Raw genomic sequence first — 22,844 nt, 5'->3', positions numbered from 1 at the left:
AGAAGATCTCCTTGAATCTGCAGGTGTGAACTGCAGATCCTATCAAGACTGTGTGTTTAGACTCATCCAGTCTTTCTTTATTAAGAGAATATTATATTTTAGATGCTAAGGTTACTAAAGGGCATAAATAAAGGTATAAAGATAATATTCATTTTTGACAACTCTTGGGTTATGAATTGATCTTACTCTATTTTGAATAAGTGGCCAAGAATTAGAGTAAGTTTTAGTTCAGTAATTTTTTTAAAATTTCCTTTCATTTTATCATCCAGTGCTTTACAAATAAAGATGACATTGCAAAAGGAAGAACAAAACAATAAAATAAAAAATTAGAACAGGTCAATCTATCAGCATCATGACTTGATATCTCAAAGGCTAAAGCTTACTCAAAAGCCTCAAAATAATTTCATCAAATAATGTTATGACTGGAGACAGACAGTCCAGTCCCCTTTGAGTTTTCAAGGCTGTTGTCTTCTATTATTAGTTTATCATGTGATTTATATTTCAAACAACAAAAATCTATCAAATTCATGTCACTAATTAACTTTACTTCTTTGATCTTCACTTATGCTTTAAGGCAAAACAGCCTATGTTTTGCTAGGCTTTTGAAATGTAGATTATTTTTTGCCCTTCATGTAGAAGCCAAACTTTCTTCACCTCCAAGCATTCTGGAACTGGTCGATGGCAAGCTTTGCCTCAAAATGTCTTTTCTCTTCTTATCCTCAGTGAGAATGTCTTAATAAATAGGATGAGATGCTGGTGCTATGAAAGCCTGTGAGCACAACTTCTCATTTCATCAGTTCTGCTGACGTTACCTCTGGCTCAGAGTTCCCATTTTCTCTCTGCCTCCAAGGGCAGTATAAGGTTTGCTTTGACAGCAAGGTCCAAAGGCATATGTAAGAGAGTTTCTTGCTTTCAAGTCCACTTTTACTAGCTCACAATTACGTGTAGTAGTAGCACCCCTAATGGTATCTAGGAAGCTGATACAATAATCCAGCAGACTGTCCTCAAATTCTGAGAAAATATAGAAAAACCCAGTGTTTTTCTGATGCATCCTGATTGAGTCTATTTTATTATTATTTTTGTTATCATTTTGTTTTCTCTCTTTTTTTTTAAATTTTTTCTACCGGGGATCGAACGTGGGTCCTTGTAGTTGTGAGGCAAGTGACAGAACCACTGAGCTAAATCCCCAGCCCCATCATTTTGTTTTCTTTCTCTTAAAAGTTCATTAAGTTTTGGTCAGAAAAATAATCAGTTACAGATACTGAATCTATCATTCATAAATATTACATTTAGGATCTTAGGGTTACTAAAAAACCAAAAACCGATGACATCATTTCATTTCTTACAGTCATCGGTTTTTGGTTTTTTAGTTTTAATTCCCCTATAACAAACTGGGACCATCAGATATGCTAGTCAAGGTTTTATGACATTTAAATAGCATAATATTTGTACATGATCAGGAAATATGCTAAAATAAACACTGAGGATGGATAGTTTTTTTGTTTAAAAAAACACTGAACAAACTAAACCTCTCTTTAATAGATTTAATAAAATTAACTCAAGAGTAGGGATTCATCGACTTCTTTCTCTCTTCTGTTAGCATTTGGTGTTTTTTCTACCTATAACCATTGCCCCCCAATTATGCCCATGCCATAACATCCAGAATTTGTGAACATTACTTTCATGGTATAGAAAAAAATGAAGTAAAGGATCTTGAAGGAAAGATGTTATCTTTGGTTATCCGGGTGTACTCTAAATACAATCAGATTTATTCTTATAACAGAAATGCAACCTGTTTGATATAGTAAAGAACAAAGACATAAAGATAAAAGGAGAAAGTTTTGTGACCCAGAGAGATTACAAGAAGTTCTCAAAATATGTGGTGAATGTTTAATTTTTTAAAAACTTAGATTAAAAAAACATATTGTTGTTAATCTCCCTCAAAGTACTCTCTCTGGCTTCAGATATTCTTATGCTAGCATTTTTCCCACTTTCTGAAGCAGTTCTAAAAATTATTTTTCATAAATATCTTTTCAAAAGCACTATCAAAATATGGTGAATGTTGAAGCTGAGTGCTATTTATCAGAAAAGCAGTCTAGTATAAATATTATACTGTGTCCTCATCACCTTATTCACCAGAATCTGGCACCATGTGACATCTGGCTGTTCCTCAAACCTAAAATGACCATGAAATGTAAATGTTTTGAATCAATCCTAGACATCGTGAAGTAGCTGAGAAAATGCAACTAAGGATAGTTAAAGGAAAGAACTTTCAGAACTGTTTCAGAAAGTGGCAAGAATGATGAGATAATTGTGTTCAAATGAAAGAATATGATTTTGGGAAAACTAATGGTAACACGTCTTTTCCAGTAATACATTTTTCAATTTAAGCATTCACTGTATGTTTTGGTCATGTATTAAAAAATAATTTGGCCACAAAAAAGTGCAACCATTAATCATAATTTGTCATCTTGACTGCAGTTGGAAATGCCTGGCTTTGCTACAAAGCATACTTCTGGGTGTGTCTGTGGAGGGTTTCCAAAGAATTTGCAAGTAGTCCAGCAAACTGACAGAGGAAAACACATTCTGGTTGTTTGTGGTACCAAGTAAAAGGTCGATAGTCTGAATGGAATAAAAAGGAAACAAGAAAGAAGTACAGTAAGTCCCTGACTTATGAATATTTGAGTTGAAAATTTCACAGATACTAATGGACCTCACATTATCAACATATGTAGATGCAAACAAATCTTGGAAGTAGCTCACCTGTCTGCTGAACATGTGACAGTATTTTTGTTCATATTGTTGAGTTTTTTATTGTAGACATTGTAGATTTGTGTCAAAGGTATATAAAACTCACTTTGTTGGACTTATGAAAGACTCAGATTTAGGAACGATCTCCCAAAACAGAACTCATTCATTAATTGAGGACTTGCAGCAGTTACATTTTTAATCAGGTACAGTGGGTTTGAGTCTGTGTGTCTTTTATTGCCATTGCCTTTGGAAGGTATTCTCCAGTTTCTTCAGCCTTTTGATGCAGACTTCAACCAGTGACCGATTCTTCCACACCTCTGGCCTTGGACTGCTGCTGCATCCACCATCCCTCTTCTCCTGCAGTTTCCACCTTCTTAGGTTGAGGAATTACCAGATTCTCCAACTCTGTGCACACAGATGACCACTGTGGACCATCCTGCCTCTGATGTTGTAGGCCAATATAAATCTTATTTCAAAATTATAGATATATTTGCTATTGATTGTTCCCCTAGAAAACCCTAGCCAATAAAACAAACAATATTTGGCACCTTCCAAGTGAAAGAGGCAAAGTACATTCTCTTCTGCAGCCTTCAAAGTGGATATGTTCTTTTGGGAAGATTCCCAGTAGAAGAATACCTGGGTCTAATGGGACTTCCAATCCTAGTTGTTTGCGGTGTCTCCATATTGATTTCCACAGTGGTTGCACCAGTCTGCACTCCCACCAACAATAAAGAAGGGTTTCTGTCTCCCCACAACCCCATCAGCATTTGTTATTGGTTGATTTCATGATAGCAGCCATTCTTTCTGGGGTGAGGTGTAATCTCAGCGTTTCTTTCATCTGCATCTCTCAGATGACCAGTGATGTTGAATATTTTTTCATATGTTTATTTACTGCTCTTCTTTGTCTGAGAAATGTCTGTTCATTTCAGATGCCCATTTTTGAATTGAGTCTTTATATTTGGGAGGTCTGATTTTTTTTTTTTAGTTCTTTATATATTCTAGATAGTAGACTTTTGACTGAGGAACAGGTGATAAAGTTTTTTCCCCAGATTGTAGGTTGTCTCTTAGCTCTGTTGGTGATTTAGAATTAAAAGAATCATACCACAGTGATCTATGCACACCCATGTTTATAGTAGCACAGTTTGTAATACCTAAAACTTGGAAAGAGCACAATTACCACATCAACTGGAGACTGGATAAAGAAGATGTGGCTTTTTTTTTTTTTTTTGTATAAAATGGAGTACTACTCATCCATAAAGAATGAGAAACTGGAGACATTTTTTAGCTATGTGGATGCAAATTGAGGCTATCCTCTTGAAATAAATAGGACACACCTGTGTAAATACCAAATAGTTTCTCTGGTATGAAAAACTAAAGGTGTAAATAAGAATCAAAATGTATAATTGGGAGGGCAGAGAAGGTGAGCTGGTCCCAGCACCTGGAAGGAAGCTCCCCCGCAGCCATCCCAAGCTCCTAGGGCAGAGAAGCTGAGCCAGTCCCAGAACCCGGAAGGAAGCTCCCCCAGCTCCTAGGGTAGAGAAGGTTAACTGGTCCCAGCACCTGGAAGGAAGCTCCCCCACTGCAATCCCAAGCTCCTAAGGCAGAGAAGGTGAGCTGGTCCCAGCACCCAGAAGGAAGCTCCCCCACCACCATCCCAAGCTCCTAGGGGAGAGAAGGTGAGCCACGCGGGTACCAGAAGCACCCCCCCCCGCCACCCGGGAAATGAGAAGACACTTAAACAAGTCTCAAAAACAGACTTCTGGATCACCTACAGCAACCCCAAAGGGAAACAAGATAGAACAATCTGATCCTCAATCACTTGGACTCTGAACTAGCAACAAAAGAGGATCTGGGAAAAATGAAATTAGAAGTAATTACTCAGATAACCACAAAGATTTTGCTTATGGTGCAAGACATGATTAATAAATCTAGAGAGGACCCAGATAAAAAAATAAAGGATCTGAGGAACATGATGGAATCCCAACACAGGAAACAAATGGAATCCATAAAACAGATACAAACAGATTTCCAGGAGATTAAAAATTCCATGGAAAGTCTGTGCAGCAGAATGAACCAATGTGAGGATAGAATTTCAGATATAGAAGAAAAGATTGCAATTAGTGACCAAGAAAAGAAAAATTGCTTTAAGATTGTAAAGGAACATGGGAAATCAATCCAGCAGCTGCTAGAGATGCAAAGAAGAATAACATAAGACTGATTGGAGTCAATGAAGAAAGAGGAGAGAGTGCAGATGACATAAAAAAACTGTTCACAGAAGTGATGGCAGAAAACTTCCCAAAGAGGGGAAAAGATCTTGACATACAGATAAGTGAGGCATATAGGACTCTAACTAGCCTTGATCAAAAAATCTACACATAGGCATAGAATTCCAGAAATCCAACAGAAGAACAAAATTCTAGAAGCAGTGAGAGAAAAGAAACAAATCACATACAAAGGAAAGCCCATCAGAATCACAGCAGACTTCCCAGTGCAAACCCTCAAGGCATGAATAACTTGGAGTGATGTGTTTCAAGCCCTAAAGGAAAACAGCCTCCAACCCAGATTGTTGTACCCTGCAAAACTATATTTCAAAATTGATGGAGAAATAAAATACTTTCATGATAAAGAGCACCTCAGGAAGTTCATGAATACCAAACAGGCACTAGAAAAAATTTTGACAATGCCCTAGGAAAACATAATGAGGATCACAACCCCAGGAAACCCAGCAGAATGAATCCATTGGGTGTGACAAATTAAACAGAAAGGAGGAGAATCCAACAAAAAGAAAAAGTCATGACAAGGCTTTTAAAACTTTTAACTTCATCTCCCTAATAAGTGTATAATTCAATCTTGTTATTGTACTGATTAGTATTTTTCTGATTCTAGAGTTCCACACCTTTCCTTGTGCTGTACTGGCTATTTATCATCTTCTTATGTCTACTTTTTAATTGGGTTGTCTATTAATGAGCTCTAAGAATCCTTTATATATTCTGGTCATAGTTTATGTGCATTGTAAATATGGTCTGTTTAAGGACTGTTTTTCATTTTAATGATGTCATTTAAAGTTCTAAATTTTGATGGAATCTCGTTTATCAATTTTTTTCTTTTATACATCATGTCTTTTGTATCCTAGGTAGTTCTTGCCTACCTTGAATTCATAAACATTTTCCCTTATAATTTCTTCTTAAAGTTTTATACTTTTAGGCTTTCATATTTAGGTTCATAGATCCTTCAAGTTATTTTCATGTATGAAATAAAAGTTTAAGGTTAATATTTTTATATACGGATATCAGGTGTTCTAGTGCCATTTGCTGAAAACACTATCTCTTCCTCGGCTCTTGAATTGAGTTTATATTCTATAAAATGCTAATGTTAAATAATCTTTCAAACCTCCATGGACCATATATGTGTGGTTCTATTTCTAGATTCTCTGTTTTATTCAAATGATCTATATGTCTTCCCTTACACCAACACTGCCTTGATTACTGTAGCTTTGGAAGAAGTCTTAAAATTAGGTACTAAACGTCTTCCAACACTGTTTTTTTTTTTTTTAACTTTTCTAGGTCCTTTGTACTTCTACATAACTTTTAAATTTCAATTTCATATTCTTCATTTATAGCAAGTATACACAGACCTGAATTTTTATATATATCTTGTGTTTTCTAATCCCGTTAAATTCAAATACAAGTTCTAGGGGCTCCTAGATATTTATATATTAGAAATTTTCAAAAAAGATATGATAGATCAGTGGTGTGAAATAATAATTTCAAACAATCTAACCATCTCTGAGTCTCAGGTGAAATGATAGAAAAATAGGGCTATCTGATAAGAAATTTATTTGAGGATAATCATATAGTTGACATTTTTATGAGTTTTATACATTTATCCATTTTAAAAATTAGTAAATAAATGATTGTACTTGTCAAAATAAAAAAATGTATAATTGATATTGTGAAATAGTAAGAAAATGTCTAAAGGGATAGGGAAAGTGGGAGGGAAAAGGAGTAGGGGAAAGGAAAGAAGGGAAAAGAAAAAGTATGATAAAAGGAAAAACATGGAAACAAAGACTTTGTAAATTGGCAAGGGCGGCCAGGGTGGAGGGAGGGCAGGGGAATGGGGAAAAGAATAACTAAGATACATCAGGTAAACATATAATATCCCAATGATAAATGGTACTGTCTTGTATACCTAAAATGTACCAATAAACTAAATGGGAAACCAAAGAGGATATGTTCTTGCAGAACTCTTGATTTGCAACTATTGTTCTCCACAACTTTGAGAAAAAAAAATTCTGTAAATTTACTCCACTCTTGTTTGTGTTAATGTTTTACAACTTCCACAGAAAAATAATGCTTTCTTATTTTGCAACTGTGCTGATCCCATTTGTATTTTGGCAATCTTAGGTCAACAGACATTTCAGATCATGAAAGTGGAAATCACATTATATTCTTATGTTGGACACAGAGTGTAGCATAAATCTTTTCATATAGCAGAATCCTGGAGACAGTTTCCAACATTAGCATCCCTGAGAGATTTATTCTGAACACCATACCTAACTACAATGATTATAAATTGATTGTTTGAAAGGTAGCAAAATTGATTATCCAGAGATATATTTTGGGGAAGGCATTCAAGGAAACATAGATTTCCTTGCACTGAAGATTTTAAGAAGTGACATACTAAATATCTACAACTGACAATTCTGAACACACACCCCATAGTGTTACAACTGACAATTTTTAGAGATGAAGTGACCATCTTAAAGAGGGATGGGATTTTTGTATATTATTTTGATTTTACTTCTGGCTCCTGGTCCAGTTTGAAAAGAGCTTGGGTATCATCACTGCTATCCTCACAGGAAGAAAAAAGGTGATCAAGCTGAAAATCAATAACTCTTCTCACAGCCACAATAGAATTAAAGCCATGGGGTAAATTGCTGCTTCCACAACTGCAGAGACAGACAGGTGAGTACAGAAAATCACAACTCATACAGACCAGTGTCTAAGAGTAGAATCACATCACTGGTGCCAGTCCTGGTAGGACTCTTGAATTATGACTGACAAATAACTGGAGGTTCAGTGTGAACTAGATTGAGTGTTAAAATCTGCATATTCCACCATCTTAAGTTCTTACATCTTCCATGAGTTTTAACTCTAGGAACCTCACCATTTTATCATGGTGAAAATCAGAATAAAATCCTCTCTTCCTTCTGACAGAGGGACAGTAAAAGTAACCATTTTCAACTATGACTGTATTTCACTGTTCTCCTTAACAAGGCCTCCTTCAAATGAAACTATTCACCATAGCCTGAGAATTTTTTGCCTCTGAATCTATCTGATACAAGTGAATTAACCAAGAACAAGAGTGCAAAACCCAAATGACAAAGTAGATGAATGGGATCTTATCAAAATAAAAATCTGCAGAAAGAAAGAAACAACAAAGTGAAGGAATAACCTACAGGATGTTAGAAAATATTTGCAGGTCATACATCTGCCAAAAGATAATATGTATAATATAAAAGAAATATAAATAACTCAATAGCAAAGAAACAAAAAACAAACAGAAACAAACAGTGCAATTAAAATGGGCAAAAGACAAATTCACATAATTTCATAAAAGAAGTATAGCTGGCTTGTTCCAGAAATCTTGGAAAAAAATATACGGAGACACAGAATTTGGGTAAAATAATAAAATTTCTACTTGTAAGCAAGCGGGAATGCCAGAAACTGGTCTGGTTAGTATCTGTGCACCCCTTTGTTCAGCATTTTCCTTTTGATATCCTTTTTAGCCATTATCTCATCCCTCGTGGTCTTTGATGTATAAATACAATTCTAGTTTTTACTTACAAGTCACAGACACAAGATAGGCACATACACATTGTAAATTTACCCTGGCACTGTAACTTTGTTAGGTTAATGAAGTTACTGGTTAAAGAGTCAGATTACTTTTACCTTAAACAAGGAGAGTTATGGGAAAAGCAAATCTTAAAAGAACACATTATTTATTTTGCTTCTACAACTACCTTAATATTCAATCTATTAAGTTATCTAAAACTTTTCCCTATCAGGCTAACAGGTATATATAACAATGGTCAATAGTACAAATTATGACAAAAATGATAGCAAAACCATAATAAGATATTATTTCGCTTCAAGTTGAATATTATCACAAAACAAAAGACAGCACATGTTGGTGAGGATGTGGAGAAAATAACATCGTTTTTTACACACTCTTAATTGAAATATGAATTAGACCTATTATGGAAAATATATGGTGATTCCTCAAAAAATTGAAAACAGAATAACTATATGATCTAGAAATCTCACTGCTAGGTAAATGTGCACAAATGAAATTAGTCATTCTAAGAGACATTAGCCCACCTATATTCATCACAGTGCAACTTACAATAACCAAGATAAAAATACACTGATTTTCAGAAAAAGAATGAAGAAAAATTATGGTGTGTACTCACAATGGAATATTCCTCACCTATAAAATAATAAAGTCCTGCAATGTGGATATACTTGGGAGACAGATTAAGTGATTTAAGCAAAAACAAACAAACACACACACACACACACAAATACTCCATGATCTCACTCATAGGTTAATTTAAAAACAAAAGTAACAAATGGTAAAATATAGAGTAGGGGTTGCCAAAGGAGGAGCACAGGGGACAAGAAGGGGATGGGAAAGGAAGAGTTCAGTTAAAAGAACAAAGTACCAGTTTCATAAATAGAATTGGCATTGATGTTGTAGTACATGATAGAGTTATTAATTAATGATGTCTTATTTCAACATAGCTGGACAAAAGGATTTTAAATATTTCAGCACAAAAAAATGATAAATATTTGAGATGGTGATTAGCCTGATTGGGCATTCCACAATATATATGTAAATTGAAACATATATGGAATCTCATAAATTTGTGCATTGATTAAAATTATTTTAAAACAGAAAAACAAATTGGAGCTGAAGACAAATTATAGCCTTTGACATCACAATAGCAAAGTTAAATATAGCTTAAAAATAAAACTTCACACTAAAGCCAAGTCTATTTCAATCCCTTATACCAATACATAGTATCTGATTTTCAATTATTCATAACAATATATGTATTTTAACATATATACAGATGTATGTATATATGACATGATAAAAGGCATAAAAAGGAGTACCATTTGAGCAGAAAAATCAAGCATCCAAACTATCCAGATATGGCAGAAATTTTGGAATTATCAAATTGAGACGGGAAAATAACTATGATTATGATGCAAGGGATATAGTAAAAATGGACAACAGATAATAACAGATAAATAATGCAAGCTTTATCAGAGAGACACAAGGTATCTCATTCATCCCTTTTGTCATGAAGTGATGGACAGGATGGGGTTTCCTTAGTCACCAAATTTACAGATTTTAGAATTCTCATATGACAATCTGAAAAATTCTCTTCTTTATTCATAATTCAGTTTATGGTATTTTGTTTAAAATTTGAACAATTAAGACATTTTAACAAAATGAATACCTTTGATGGGCTTACCAAAAAATGAGATATGGCTGATATAAGAAACGGTGACTTTGAAGATATGTTAATAGAAACTTCCCACACTGATATCAACAAAAAGTAAGAATGAGAGAATAAAATGGAATGTATCAACCAAGCACTGTGGGAAAATTCAGAATGTATATACAGATATAAGGCGAATAACAGAAACAGAAGAAAGGAGAAAGAAACAGAAGTAATATTTGACAATTCTCCATAGCTAATGGCAAACACCAAACCTCATAACAAATAAGAGGATTCCAAGCTAACACACAAATATTTCTATCTACATGTTATGTTTAAATCAAAGAATACCCAGGACACAGCTCAAAAACATCAAGAAGTTGGTGGATGAATGATCCACTTGTAAAAAAAAAAAAAAAAGAGAGAGAGATAATAGATTCCTTCTCAGAAAAAATGAAAGCCAAAGGGAATGAATAAAGTATGCAAAATGTTGAAAGAAACCATTGACTCAAAATTCTGTTTTCACAAAAGTTATCCTTCAAAAATGAAGACAAGGGCCAGGGATTTAGCTAAGTGGTTCTGCTGCCTGCCTCGCAAGTGCAAGGTCCAGAGTTTGATCCCTGGTACCATAAAAAAAAAAAAGAAGAAGACAAAAAGACTTTCTTGGACAAACAATTTGAGGGAATTTGTTGCCAGTAGATCAGCCTAATAAGAAGTGTTTAAAGACATTTTTCACAGAGATAGAAAATAATATGGTCAGAAAGTTGCATGTATATCGAGAGAAAGAATATTGGAAATGGAACAGAGCAAAGTAAAACAAATATTTTATGTTGAATTATAGAACTCTCCAATTTTGCCTGAAAAATGTCATAATTCATAATGTCACTAAAAGAGGTCACATAACTCCTTATTACACAATTAGAAAAACTTTACTAGTTACAAGAATGTAATTACACAGTCTATACATTTATTTAACTGAACAATTGTTTCTTTTTGAAACAATGAGCACAGCCTTAACATCAATAAATATGATTTCTCAGGTAAAGTTGCCCATGGCAAACTGAACCGAAATGTTAATTTTTCTTTTCATAGAAACTCTAGCAAATGATATCAGAGAAATTTATAAAATATACTTCAAATTACTGAAAAATTTAAAGAGGAGAAAGTAATTGATGTATCTGTTTCCTGGCCATACTAAGTCATTAATTGTAGTCAGAATTCATGAAAAATGAAGCACTAGGATTCAAGATATGAGTACTAGAGGAAAAATAATAATTCAATCAAAATAACAGCACATGGAGATGAGGAAACAAGGAGACAAGGGAAAAGGCTTGGAGACAGGTAACCAAGGGAGAATAGCGAAGGAATTCCTAGGTCAAGGATAAATAGAAATCAAAGGAAGACAGGAGGACTAGAATGCCAAGTGTTCAAATTGTGACGACAATCTTCAAGGAAAAATATGGGGATTATCAGAGAAAAATCTGTCTCCTGAGATATTTGGTCAAACAACACGGTTAAGAGTCCTTTTCTTCCTAAGGGAAATTAAATGCTAAAGGAATCATTATCTCCAGGAAATCACAAAACTACATGGGAAAGATATTTAATCATGTACATGATTGTACCATGTTAGTGAACATGGTTGATATAGTTTCAACTTTGTTCTGTATATATACACTACTTTGACAATTGTACTAGGTAAAGAGAGAAAAAGATCTATTTGTAGTCCATATGGGAAATTCATTTTCTAAAACATTACTTCTTCCACACTTGAATAGCAAGATAATAATTTTACAGATATATGGCTCATAGCATCAACCCCATTCACCATAACATGTGTGATCTTTAAAAATTCAAATAAATTCAAAATAAATAACCTGATTCCATTTCCCTCCTTGTTTTACTATTAATATTGGCATAAGTTCCCTGGATCTATTTGTGGAAAGGAAATCAGAACACCTAACAGAGTCTATAGAGCTGTGTATAAATAGTCCTTATTTGAGCTGCTTTCCCTCCATCCTTTCTACCTATATTTTGCTGCTTTAGGATTCCTGTGTTCTCCTTAATTTCTGAGACTCATTATTTCTTCACCCATAATAGACCTTCATATTTCATTTTTTCTGCTGGGAAGATTTTTCCACAGTTTTGTTCACTTGTAAGAATAATAAGAATGTCATTCTTTATTTACAACTCAGTTTAATTTCATTTGATATTTGAAAGCAAAATGTAGATATTTATGATTTCATTGTTTTTGTGCATACTGCCACTCTTAGTTTTCTCTTCAGCCTACTTGCACAAATATCCTATTTATTAAACTCTTGAAATCAATTTGCAGAATAAAATAACACTTAAAAATTTCTTCTATAACTCCTTTTCTGAAAAATTTATACATATATTGGTCATACCTTTGGTTGTGTCATATTATACTTACCTTGAGATATGTATCTGCCTGCCTGTGTGTAAGTCCTTACCAGTTCCCACCAGTCACATTTGGTATTTTGGATTGTAGAAGAATGGAATATCTCTGAAACCATCCTACTTTGAATGAGATATAGTCAGGGGAGGAGTTCTGGAGATGATAACTAATAAGAGATTTATACTTTTGTTATAGTTCCTTGGGAATAGTACTGGCCACCGTGTAGTGCGCAAAGGACCAGGGTAGCTCACAGAGCAAACAGAATGCTTGGCATTGTGGGCAAGCACCTTTATTTCTACTGGAAGGAATAGGAAAGGTAGAGCAATCAGGTTGAAGTTTGGCAAATCCGAAGGACTTCATTGGCTTTAGTAAGTAGGGACTGTCACTGTCTGTACTATGGTCCAGAGGTGATTAAGAGTTAGTGTACCATAACTGAAGATATAAAAATATAATAAAATTAACTGGGAGAATGGACTTATTTTGCTGCTAAAGGAGGTAAACTGCCTGGCCTCCAACTAGGTTATCAAACTAGGCCAAGACAGCTCAAGAAAAGCCACCATATCACAGAATATTTGAAAAATGAGCCACAGTAGAATTTCTAAGCATGTGAAAGTATAATTAGAAGATAATTTCACTATACTTGAAAAAATGGCTTAAAATGACAAATATAATTGGAAAAATGTGAAGTACAGACAGGTCAAACTCTAATGTAGTTCAAAGATATAATAATTAACTTATCTTTATGGTGCAATATTAGTAATATCAATAAGAAAATATTACCAAATATACTTTTTAAACAGAGAAGAAAATAATATATCTTTCTGGGTTTTAAATATTATAATTATGGAATGTTTACATTTAATGGATGCAGAATCATATAGTTATGCATCATTATGTTTAATCTTAGCCAAATAACTTATTGTTTATCATAAATAATGTGATTTAAAACATCTCTTATGCAGAAGATAAGGAACTTGAGTTTCTCATATGAATATGGGGATGGGGTGAACTTCATTCCCTGAAATGGTTAAATCCAATTGAGGATTCACTAGACTTATGTCAACATTTGACATTCTATAATTGATTTTTCAATTATAATAAAAATGTATATTATATTTTTCCCATAGGAATGAGGGTAGACAAGAGCCCTTGAGAAAGAATTTAATCAAGATAATTTTAGCACAAGTAAGAGAGTTATTCTGCATCCTTATTTTAAAAATCTTTTTAACACTTTTTAAAAAGTGTTTCATTTGCATGAGGGAATTTTAAAAATGAGAAACATGTAAAGAAAAACCAACAATGCATAAGTTCCACAGTAATGACTCACTGTGAATTAATAGGCATATTGTGAATTTTGCAGGTTTGAAGATTTTATATATATATAATCAAGTGAATCTACTTTCTTTTACAGGTAATATTGTCTCCAATGGCATTGATGAGGATGATTCAGTACAAAACGGAGTGCTTCTTAATAACAATATTCAAAACATTTCAAGAAAACTTAAATACATCAAACCTGGTTAAATCCAGTAACTTTCCTGATTGACATATCTGCAAGATGTGCAGCATGCTAAACAAGGTCAAAGAGTTATAAAAATAAATTTTCAGAAATATTATGATAAAAATCACAAACACTTGAGTAAAAGATCATTTCCTGAGAAGTTTACTTTTTTTGTTTAAGTAAATAAATAAAGATACACAGAGAGAAAAAAAAAACAATGAAACACATCTCAATAATACTTGAACTCTAACAGAAAAATAGTGGTTACCAATTGCAATGTGAACAAGAGGTTAAGAATTTGTGACAAATTTAATTTTGAAAGTATTATCTTGTAGATTTTTTTAAAAATACAATTTATATGCTCTGCAAATTTTTCTTTCTTACAGTGTAATATTCTTTTAAGTGTTTCTTATTGTTTACTACATAAAGTTTTTATGCCTTTATTATTAGATATGTACAATTTCAAACATACAAAAAAGGCAGAGAATTAAAGGAAATAAATAATAGTAATACCTCCTTCATCTGAGAGTTGGCTCTGATGAGCAGTAAACTGAATTGTCTCCAGAGATCCTGCTCCCAGGAATCCTAATGGTGGCCCATGGATAAATCCAGTGCAGGAGTTTTCAAATGGCCAAGAAAGGAAAGAAAATATTAGTACAGAAACAAAGACAAATCAATGAAAATTTCTATTCTTGTATGTGTGTTATTTTTATTTTGCTATTTTTACTGTTATAATTACATAGAAATGGCAATGTGGCTAAAATATTAATTTTTTTTTCAAGGCTGGTGATCAGATTCAGGGCCTCACACAGGTTAGGCAAGCAGGCTTTTCCACTGAGGCACATCACCCGTATTGCTTGTGTGTGTGTGTGTGTGTGTGTGTGTGTGTGTGTGTGTGTAATGTCTATTGATAAATTACTATTTAACATTCTCATATTTGACATTAGATTTTAGTTTTTCATTTATTTTTTAATAAACTAGAAGCCAACATCATTAGAATAAGAGAATTGAGCTAATATAAAAATTTAAGTGTATTTTACTACAGCAGCCTAGCTTCCTGCATATAATTGATTAGCATATTTGTGGAGTAACATTTTCCATTGATTTTATTTTACAAATGTTAACTTTAAACTAGGGAAAAGTATTATATTAAAATATACAATTTAAATATTAATAGCGATTTTTATATTTAGATATAACAGGAATCATTATTATAGATAAGAATAAGAGGCAATATAAAATATTTCTTCTGAAGGAATTAAATATTTCAAAAATTTGAATTTAAATTCAAAAATTTTTCAAGATTGAAAATTCCTGCAGTTTAATATGATAGCTTTCACTTATCATTCATAACATTTGTTAACTAAGGAGTACAATTTTTTGCATTTTTTTCTCTATTAGAAATTTTGCTTTTTTTTTTTTTGATGCTTCATTCTTGGGACTGCAATACCAGGTCGATGAGTGGAGCAGATGGAGCAAGCTCCTATTCCAACTCCCAGCTCCAAAAATCCATTTAATATATTGTCCTCAGATACAGGACATATCAGATATTAAACTGATAAGTACAGATACTCCACTTGATCTTAGCCAAAAGGCCAAGAAGAGATAGAAATTTTGCTTTTTAATGATATTAATAGGAGGCATAATATTTAAAAATTTAAATAGTATATAAAATAAACTTCATGTAGAATTGCACAAAATTCTCATCATTACATTTATGTTATTTATTTTGGTTTTACAAAATGAATTTTATATTTAAAAATGAAAGTATGCCTTCCCCCAGTGCACAGGAGGTGAGCAGCTCCCAGTGCCCAAGAGGAGGCTTCTGGGCCAAAGTGCCACCCCCTCCCCCAGCACACAAGAGGTGAGCCATGCAGGTGCCAGCAAACACCCCCCCCATGAGAAGACACATAAACAAGTCCCAAAACCAGACTTCCAGATCACCAAAAGCAACTCCAAAGGAAAATGAGATGGAACACTCCGATATGTAAACACCTGGACTCTCTGAACTGGCAACAAAAGAGGATCTGGGAAAAATAAAATCAGAAATAATTTCTCAGATAACAGCAGAGATTGTGCCCATAGTTCAACACATGATTAATAAATCTAGAGAAGACACAGATCAAAAAAAATAGAGGAGCTGAGGAACATGATGGAATCCATAAAACAGATACAAACAGATTTACAGGAGATTGAAAACTCCATTGAAAGCTTACACAGCAGAATGAGCCAATGTGAAGACAGAATTTCAGACATAGAAGATAAGATTGCAATTAGTGACCAGGAAAAGAAAAATTGCTTTAAAATTGTAAGGGGCAATGAGAAATCAATCCAGCAGCTACTAGACCATGCAAAGAAGAATAACAGAAGACTAATTGGAGTCAATGAAGAAACAGGAGAGAGTGAAGATGACATAAAAAAAACTGTCCACAGAAGTGATGGCAGAAAACTTCCCAAGCAGGGGAAAAGAACTTGACATTCAGATAAGGGAGGCTTATAGGATTCCAACTAGCCTTGATCAAAAAAAAATCTACATATAGGCATATAATAGTTAAAATTCCAGAAACCCAACAGAAGAACAAAATTCTACAAGCAGTTAGAGAAAAGAAACAAATCACATACAAAGGAAAGCCCATCAGAATCACACCACACTTTTCAATGCAAACCCTCAGGCTAGAAGAGCTTGGAGTGATGTGTTTCAAGCCCTAAAAGAAAACAGTCTCCAACCCAGATTGATGTACTCTGCAAAACTAAATTGATGGTGAAACGAGATACTTTCATGACAAAGAGCACCATGGGAACTCATGAATACCAAACAAGCACTCCAAATAATTTTAGACAATAACCTAGGAAAAGATGAGGAACACAACCCCAGGATCCCCAGCAGAATTAATCCATTGGGTGGGACAAGAAATTAAACACAAAGGGGGAGAATCCAACAAAAAGAAAAAGTCATGACAATGATAACTCAATATGTATGTGTGCTGGCTATTTATCATCTTCATATGTCTACTTTTTAATTGGGTTGTCTATTAATGAAATGTAAGAGCTCTCTCTATATATTCTGGTCTTAGGTTATATGTATTATAAATGTGGTCTGTTTAAGGACTACTTTTCATTTTCTTAATGATGTCATTTAAAGTTCTAAATTTTGATGGAATCTCATTTATCAATTTCTTTCTTTTATACATCATGTTTTCTACATCCTAGGAAACTCTTGCCTACCCTAAATTCATGAACATTTTCCCTTACAATTTCTTCTTAAAGTTTTATAGTTTCAGTCTTTCATATTTAGGTTCATAGATCCTTTCAAATTATTATTATGTATGGAAATAAACGTTTGTTAATTTTTTACATACGGATACCAGTTGTTCTAGTACAATTTGCTGGAAACACTAGCTTTTCCTCTGCTCTTGAATTGAGTTTATGTTCTTTAAAATGTTAATGTTGAATAATCTTTCAAAACTCTGTGGGCAATATATGTGTGGTTCTATTTCTAGATTCTCTGTTTTATTCCATTGATCTATATGTCTTTCCTCATGCCAAAACTGCCTTGATTATTGTTGCTTGTTGCTTTAGAGGAAGTCTTCAAATTAGGTAATAAATGTCTTTCAACACTGTTTTTATTTTTTGCTTTTTGCTTTTCTAGGTCCTTGGTACTCCTACATAACTTTTAAATTTCCAATTCTTCATTTATAGCAAGTAAACATAGACCTGAATTTTTATATATACCTTGTGTTTTTTAACCCTGCTAAATTCAAATACAAGTTCTAGGGTCTCCTAGAGATTTCTTAGTATTTTCTCTGTAAATGAACATTTCATCTACATATAAAGATCTTACTTCGACCTTGCCAATTGTATGTTAATTACTTCTTTTTATTGCCAGACTAGTTTGGTTTGGGACTATGTTCCAAAGTTTAATGGACAGATGAAGAGTAGGCATATCTGCTCTTGTTCCCCACCTTAGGGAGAAAGCATTGTGTCTTTTCCATTCATATAAGGCATTTTTACTGGAAGTATGGAGTACATGGCTTATCTGTTGAGAAGTTTCTGTTGTATTTCTAGTCTCTTGATAGCTTTTACTATGAACAGCTGTAGAATTTAGTCCAATACTTTTTCTGTAACTACTGATAGAATCATATGGCTTTTTCCTTTCCTCTGTTAAAATGTTACTTATAGGGGTGGATCATTCAATGCTGAACCAACACTGCCATCCTTCTAAGAAAACCACTTTCTGCATACTGCCAGATCTGACTTCTAATAGTTGGTTTTGTTAAACAAATTGTTATCTACATTTGTACTCTTTTCTTTTATTATCTTTATCCAGATTTAGTATTAGTACAATGCTGATTTCCTAATATGAGGGGAGAAGTGTTCCTTCTTTTTTCTGCTTTAAATGTTTGATATAATTTATAAGTTAAAATGTATATGAGCCTATTGTTGTCATATAGGTAGGTTTTCAAGCTAGGAATATACTTTCTTTAATAGGTGCTATTCAAATTTTATATTTCCTCCAGAGTCAGTTTCATTAATTTGTCTTCCAAGGTACTTCTTAGAAATTGTCAAATTTATTTCAAGAAAGATTTTTGTTACATGCTTTCTATATCCTTTTAAATTCTGTAAAATCTGTGGTAAAGTAGTATAAATCTTGATATGGTAATTTAAAAAATGTATAATTGATATTGTGTAATAGGAAGAAAAGGTCTAAAGGAGTAAAGGAAGTGGGAGGAGTAGGGGAAAGGAAAGAAGGGAAAAGAAAAAAAATGGAAACAAAATCTTTGTCAATAGGGAAATGTAGAGTGGGTGAAGGGAGGGCAGGGGAAGGGGAAAAAAATAAGAACCAAGATACTCATATAAAGGTACAAGATCCCAATGATGAATGTAATTGTATTTTATACCTAAAATGTACCAATAAACTTAATGGAAAAAAATGAAAATATGTATTAAAATTTGCAAACAGTAAACATTTTCCAAGAACACATTTTTAGCACAAATATTTTTGTAGAATTTTTCTATTGTCTCTCAGTTTAAAAATACATTTGAAAAATATGTGAGTGTCAGTTTGTTTCAAATTTGAGATATAATTAATGGGTAATAAAATACACTTAAGTACACAATTTTAATCTGGTCTACTGTTTTCAACTGTATGACTCTCACCAAAATTCAGATCTGCCACACAGTGATGCTAATGGATGAAGATCAATTTATAAAATAAGAATATATTCATTTATGATTACAGTATAAGCTTGTGTATATATTTATGTATTTGACAAATAAATATAATCTTTGTACTGATATAGTACACTCCAAAGGACACTGTTACTCTTTACTATGCCAATGAGTGTGGAAACAGTATCTGATTGTGAAGCCAGATCAGATGAACAAAAAGATAGATGGGTGAGTGGATAGATAGATGATAGATAGATGAGCAGATGGGCAAATGAATAAATATAGGTAAAAACACAGATACAGATTTAAATAAAATGATAGAACAAGTAGGCCATAATATTAACATTTACAGAATACTTTGTAAAAGTACAAATTTTTATCTATGGTCATTGATATGTATCAGAAACTTTTATACAGTTCTTATACTGCACATCTACTCATGAAGAGCTTTCTTCATTATTAATAGGTATATTTTACCCACTATCAGGTAATGTTTTTCATTGGGCTTGTAATCATAACTTTTAAATATCTCTTTTTAAATTTAGCACTTTAAAATATTATTTCTTTATTATCTGTTTTGTGTAATTTCTGCCCAAATTCTGAGAATAATTTTATCTTTGATTCTTCATATATAATGTGGATTTATTTTTTTCTTAAGATTTTTAGCTTACCCCTCTCCTCACACCCCCACCAGGATTTGTTATTGGTTGATTTCTTGATAGCACTCATTCTTTCTGGGGTGAGGTGAAATCTCAGTGTTGTTTTCATCTGCATCTCTTGAATTACCAGTGATGTGGGAGGGGAAGGGAAAGGAAAGAAACGAAAGGAAAAGTAATGAGAAAAGAAAAAAAAAAAAAGGAAACAAAGTCTATGTAAATAGAGAAGGATGGAAGGGGTGAAGAGCACACAGGTAATGGGGAAAAAATAGGAACCAAGATACATCATGTACAGGTACAAGCACCCAATGTTAAATCTCAATGTATTGTACACAGAAAATGTACCAATAAAATAATTCAAGTAAGAAAAAAAAAAGATTTTTTGCCTATAATAAGTATACAACAATAACCTGTTAATTTTCATTGGTGATTATTCTATTTTAGTTGAACACTTTGACACAGTACAAAGTAATAGTCTTCAAATTTAGAAAAAAGCAATTGACTATTGTTATTCAGTTGAGTTTTTTGCTTCTCATAATTTTTAAAATCAAAAATATATTTGACAGCTGTATGTTTCCCAACAATCCCCAGTTAGATATTTCTTTTAGTAAAGGAAGCACAGTGTTGGTTGTTCAGTGTTGTCTCCAAGATTATTTATCATTTTTTTCACTGTTCAATAACCTAAAAGTTAAATAAGTAAATAAATTCATACATGCATGCATATATTTAAAATTTCAATCTACTCACTCTAGTTTTAAATTACTATAAATTCCACTTGATTAATTTAATCTTTTCCATGACCCCTTCATTATATAGCCCTGGTTTTCTTATATCCTCTGTATATGGATTATATTTACAATGCTATTTTGTTTTGCTTTAATTTATAGCATTTTCTGTATATTTTCACTGACTGGTGTTGACCTGTTTCGTACTTACATTTCTCCAGTTTTACACATTGAGTAATTTTTTACTGGATTCCAGCCAATTTAAAATGACAAGTGTGGGTTTGTACTATCTTCTTTCCTGGTTAGCAGTTTCTGTGTGTGTGTGTGTGTGTGTGTGTGTGTGTGTGTGTGTTAGTTGTTTTGTTTTTCCTATAAATTTTCCTTTCTGGCTCTGAGGAATTTACCTTAGGGCTTTTCAGATATATAACGGTCATTTTAAGATGACCACTAGCCAGGATTTTGGAATATTTTTCTTAGATACTTTCCTCCATTTGCTTATCCTTTAGGGTCTTTGCACTAAGCTTTTTCCACAGGCCACTTTTCATTTTTCTTTTTAAGACAAAGTCTCACTAAATCATTAAATTGCACTGTCTGAGCTCAATCTTGTGTTCATCTTGCCTCAGCCTTCCAGAGTATTGGGATTATAGATGTATGCCACCATGTCTGACCATTATTTTTATTTTTATTTTTATTGGTACCAGGGATTGAACTCAGGACCTTGCACTTGTGAGCCAGGCAGCGGAATCACTGATCTAAATCCCTTGCCCCTGACCATTATTTTAATGACTTTTATTCCCTAACCTAAATGACTGAAATGTTTGAAATAAAAAATATTAAGACTTTATATATGAATGTCTGGTCAATAGTATACTTTCCTTTTTCCTCCCACTATTTTCCTTTCATTGATAATTCTGGAGAAGCATGCTATAAGATATTATGTGTGTTTTCTATTTCTTTATCCTAAGTAATCAATTTATGTTATTTTTGTTTATATATTTTCCTCATTATGCTTCACAATTTTAAAAAAATAGTATATGTCTTTAAGTTATGGTTTGTATCTAGATGTCTCACCCAAGGCCTCATGTGGCTATAGGTGAGAGTTCTGGGAGGTGGTTTGACCAAGGGTATATAATGCTGGGATTAAGTTCTGTGATGCTGGGATTGTAGGTGTCCCACCTTGGTTGTGGGTGGCACCAATCAATAAGTTTACAGCCTGGATACAATGTAAAGGCAGCTGCTTCTGCTTCTGCTGCTTTCTGCTATAGCCTTCTGCTTGCCACACCATGAGCTGTTTCTCCCTCTGATACCCATCTGTCATGCTACCTTTCTTGCAAGCCAGCCAGCTATAAACTGAAACCTCTACAATTAAGAGCTGAAATAAACCTTTCTTCTTTTAACTTTGGGGGTCTTGTATTTTGTCTCAGAAATGAGAAAAGTAACTAAGACAATGTATTTTTTTTACAAACTTTTTATTTGTAATAAGGGAAATATTTTCATTTGTTAGAGAGATTTTGTCCTCTCTCAGCTCTATTCATTCCAATTTTATTTATGATCATATCTAAGTAGGATATTATTATGGATTAGACCTGAAATGGCCCTCAAATGTCTTATATGTTTGTAGGATTATTGGATCATAAGAACATTATATTTGTGAGTAGATTCATCAATTGATGAGTTCAGTAGCTGAATATATTATTAGAAAGTGGAGCCTGGGTCACTGAGGGCATGACCTGAAAGATTATATTGTTTTCCTAGCTTTTCTCTTCTTTTTCTGCTTCTCGGCTATCACAGACAGAGCAGTTGTCCTCTGTCAGACCCTTTTTTTGCCTTGTACTTTTTTGCCTTGTAGCAAGTACACTATTGACTAAATCTTTCGATAACCATGAGACAAAAGGTGTTGGTATCATGTATTTTGTCCCAGTTATCAGAAAGTAGCTAAAACAGACATTGGTTCGAAGAGTGTGGTTGTTGCTCTGATTATAGCTGACCAAGTGGTTCAAAAGCCTGTAGAAATGCTTTGTGGGAGAAGTTTTAAAGAGTTCAAAGATGCTGGCTACACAAATTTTTTAAATGCTATAAATGGAGTAAACAGAGACTGATGGAAGAGTCTGGTGAGAAC

The 22,844-nt window shown here is 33.3% G+C and overlaps 1 non-coding gene across 1 annotated transcript; it reads right to left on the bottom strand.

The window, feature by feature from the left end:
- Positions 1 to 15,594: 15,594 nt before the first annotated feature.
- Positions 15,595 to 15,782, bottom strand: LOC147824488 (U2 spliceosomal RNA). The gene has a single exon (XR_015442315.1). It is a non-coding gene; the product is annotated as a U2 spliceosomal RNA (small nuclear RNA).
- Positions 15,783 to 22,844: the final 7,062 nt, after the last annotated feature.

The sequence above is a fragment of the Heterocephalus glaber genome, unplaced genomic scaffold (genome assembly GCF_053883595.1).
Source record: "Heterocephalus glaber isolate CG9 unplaced genomic scaffold, H.glaber_assembly_v1.0 deba00001538, whole genome shotgun sequence".
NCBI classification, from domain to species: Eukaryota; Metazoa; Chordata; class Mammalia; order Rodentia; family Bathyergidae; genus Heterocephalus; species Heterocephalus glaber.
The sequence above is the reverse complement of the archived record's forward strand: the minus strand, read 5'-3'. Positions and strand labels throughout refer to the sequence as shown.